Raw genomic sequence first — 3,942 nt, 5'->3', positions numbered from 1 at the left:
GTTCCTTGTTTTCCTTTATTAAATAGCATTTCTGACTACTATCACAGATTACTTATTTAAAATGTGGGGGCACCTGGGTGGCTCAGTCGGTTAAGTTACCGACTTCTGCTCGGGTCATGATCTTATGGTTCGTGGGTTGGAGCCCCACATCGGACTCTGTGTTAACAGCTCAGAACCTGGAGCTCGCTTCAGATTCTGTGTCTCCCTCTCTCTCTGCCCCTCCCCTACTCGCGCTCTGTCTCTGTCTGTCCCCAAAATAAATAAACATTAAAATGTGGAGCTAAGGGGTGCCCTGGGTGGCTCAGTTGGTTAAACATCCGACTTCATTTGGCTCAGGTCACGATCTCACAGTTCATGGGTCGGAGCCCCGCGTGGGGCTTTGTGCTGACAGCTCAGCTTGGAGCCTCTTTCGGATTCTGTGTCTTCCTCTCTCTCTGTCCTTACTGTGCTCATGCTCTGTCTCTCAAAAATAAATAAACATTAAAAAAAATTTTTGAAAAATGTGGAGCCAGGAAAGAAATTTGAATGACACTTTCAGTTACCTTACATCCTATTAGGGGCGTGACTTGAAAGCATACTGATTGCAGAGGCAGGACATCTGGGTTCCAATTATGTTTTTTTCCTATTGGTTGTGAGTTTGAATTTAAACTTTCTGGGAATTTGCTTCTACATCTGTAAAATGAAGGACTGAATTAAATTATCTTGTAATCCTTCTTTACCTCTTGAATTTTATTATTTATTTTTATTGGTTTGGGAGGAAATACAATGGGATTACCCTAAATGTCAAATCCCATTGTTATTTGGGTAATAAAGTCATACTGAAAGCATTTGAAGAGGTTTTATATTTAGTTGTAGAAAGGCAAGTAAATACTAAATACCCTTGCTTTATATAATTGGATAGAAAGGAAGTAATGTTTTCTTCGTTAGTAGTATAGAATATAACTTCACTTAAAAAATTTTTTTTTGGGGCGCCTGGGTGGCGCAGTCGGTTAAGCGTCCGACTTCAGCCAGGTCACGATCTCGCGGTCCGTGAGTTCGAGCCCCGCGTCGGGCTCTGGGCTGATGGCTCAGAGCCTGGAACCTGTTTCCGATTCTGTGTCTCCCTCTCTCTCTGCCCCTCCCCTGTTCATGCTCTGTCTCTCTCTGTCCCAAAAATAAATAAACGTTGAAAAAAAAATTAAATTTTTTTTTCTGTATTCCAAAGTTAAAATGGTGTCTGAGAAAAAGGTTAAAATCTTTTAAAACCCCTCTCCCCATTTCATAGCTGTTAACACAGATTTCATAGGTTATGTTGCAAAGTATTTTTCTTCCTTAAGCAGTTTTAAATTTTGCTGGAAAATGGTTTGGGGAAATAATTTTATGTATATTCATGATTTCTGCCTTGGACCTTTGCTTCTTTTGTTAGGTTCACAGGATCAGTTTTTCTTTCTTTTTTCTTTTTTCTTCCCCAGACCCCACAGGATCAGTTTGAAATACAAATAAACTATAATTAAAAAGTAAAGAGAGCCTTTATTAGGACTATTATATGCCACTTTTAAAAAGTTTCTTATTGAAGAGTTTAATATATTCACATGGCACAAGGGTACAAAAAAAGGCATAGAGTGAAATCCCTTTCACCCCTGACCCCAGTCACCTCACTTTTCTGAAAGCAACTGTTGTCAGTGTCTTGTGTCTCTCTCTGAGATAGGCTATGTAGAAGCAACTAATATTTTATTTAAAAATTAAATTTATTTCTGGGGTGCCTGGGTGGTTCAGTCGATTAAGCATCTGACCCTTGATTTTGGCTCAGGTCACTATCTCGTGGTTCGTCAATTCGGGCTCCATGTTGGGCTCTGCGCTGATAGGTTGGGATTCTCTCTCCCTCTCTTGCTGCCCCTCCCCTCCCTCAAAAATAAACATTAAAAAAAAAAAACAAAACTTAAAACAATTGGTTTTGAATAGGTAGTACATGTACATAATAAATTCAAAAGTGTACACAGCAAAAGAATTTTGTTTGCCCACTGACAACTCTTGGCCCCCATTTCCCTTTACAGAGACAGTGTCATTGTTATATATTCTAGATATAGTCAATATATTGGCATTAAGAGTGTGTCAATATACTGTCAGTGTATTAGTTATGGCTTTCATGATACCATCCTGAGTGTTTGGAAAATATTCAACCAATTTCCTTCAAAATTTTAAACTTACAACACAGGTATACACTGTCTTAACCTGTCCTTTTTTGGCAGAGGGAGGTGGTAATACAATCTTGGTATAAGTACAAAGATACGGAACAGAGGTTGCTGGGTGGCTCAGTTGGTTGAATGGCATACATCAGCTAAGGTCATGGTTTTGTGGTTTGTGAGTTGGAGCCCCACATCATCTGCTGCTGTCAGCCTGTCAGCGCAGAGCCTGCTTCAGATCCTCTGTCCCCACTCTCTGCTCTTTCCCTGCTGGTGCTCTCCCCCCACCCCCCAAAATAAAAAGATACAGAACAAAAATATACATGCAATTAAGTTGAGACTAGTATGTTTCCAGGATTTGGGAAAGAAACAAGTTTATGAACTCAAAGTGATTTATAGAGCCTCTCTTGAGCTACAGGTATTGGGTTAAGTTGGTTTGCCGTGGTGCCCTTCCTTGAAAACCAACTCTTAGCCACCCTTTGCACCCTCCTCCCCCTCCTTGCAGACCCCATGCTCCAGATCCTGCTTGGATTTACTTTTGGCAACGTGTTTGGAATGTATCTGGCTCAGAATTATGACATATCAAACCTGGCTAAAAAACTTGAAGAAATTTAAAAAGGACTTGGATACCAAGAAGAAACCCTCTAGTTCACGAAGTAGACTCCAGCCCTGCCTCCTGGATATACTGATTTCTGCTGTTCTTGAGGGCCTCCTTACCATCTGAACCAAAAACTTTTGTTTAAAATTCCTGCCTCATCGATTTTCCTCTCTGCTAGATCCTGTGTTGCCTTACAGCACAAAAGGGCCCACAGGTTAAGAAGTACCCTTTTCTGGGGCACCTGGGTGGCTCAGTCTGTTAAGCACCGGACGTCGACTCAGGTCTTGATCTCTTGGTCTGTGGGTTTGAGCCCTGCGTTGGGTTCTGTGTTGACAGCTCGGAGCCTGGAGCTCGGTTTGGATTCTGTGTCTCCCTCCGTCTCTGACCCTCCCCCACTCACGCTCTGTCTCTCTCTGCCTCAAAAGTAAATAAACGGTAAAATTTTTTTTAACGTTTATTTACTTTTGAGGCAGAGAGAGCGTTAGTGGGAGAGGAGCAGAGAGAGAGGGAGACACAGTATGTCAGCAGAGTCCCTGTGCAGGGCTCAAACTCAGGAGAGGTGAGATCATGCCCTAAAAGCTAATAAATAAATAAACAAACAAATAAATAAATAAACGAAGCACCCTTTTCCAACATCATCACCTCTGCCATTCCTCCTTGCAGCCACTTGGGATGGCCTAAGACTGGACTTATGGTACTAGATTAGTAAATGTGACCTTTAGTAATTTTTTCTTTATTCTTTGGGATTTCTACTAGCTTTTTTTTTTTTTTGAAGAAAATTGATGACTTTTGTATAGCTGATCTGTTATAAAGCTGACTTCACAGCTTAGCAATTATAGTGGGTGTTTAAACATTTGGTACTAAATTATGGCTTTTCAAAGTAATTAAAATTAATGTCCAGAAGCCAGTTACTCCTAAATTATCCAATTGTTGTCAGGCAGCTGCATGGTTGCTAATTTAACCAGTAAGTCAGTTTGCTGCCCATTAACTGAAAAACTATGTTCTGAGAGCTCTGTCAGAACTATCGAGTTTAAAAATATGTAAAATAGGGGCACCTGGGTGGCTCAGGGCATGATCTTGGGGTTTGTGAGTTCCAGCCCCGCATGGGGCCCTGTGCTCACAGCTCAGAGCCTGGAGCCTGCTTCAGATTCTGTCTGTCTCTTTGCCCCTCCCCCACCTCTC

At 41.5% G+C, this 3,942-nt stretch overlaps 1 pseudogene; it reads left to right on the top strand.

Annotated features, from left to right (window-relative positions):
* The first annotated feature begins 2,541 nt into the window (after positions 1-2,541).
* LOC121031243 (short transmembrane mitochondrial protein 1-like) lies at positions 2,542-2,943 on the top strand (annotated as a pseudogene).
* Positions 2,944-3,942: the final 999 nt, after the last annotated feature.

This window comes from Herpailurus yagouaroundi, unplaced genomic scaffold, assembly GCF_014898765.1.
Source record: "Herpailurus yagouaroundi ecotype Mexico unplaced genomic scaffold, PumYag 141, whole genome shotgun sequence".
Lineage (NCBI taxonomy): Eukaryota > Metazoa > Chordata > Mammalia > Carnivora > Felidae > Herpailurus > Herpailurus yagouaroundi.
Note: the sequence above shows the minus strand (reverse complement) of the source record. Positions and strands in the feature narration are given on the sequence as shown.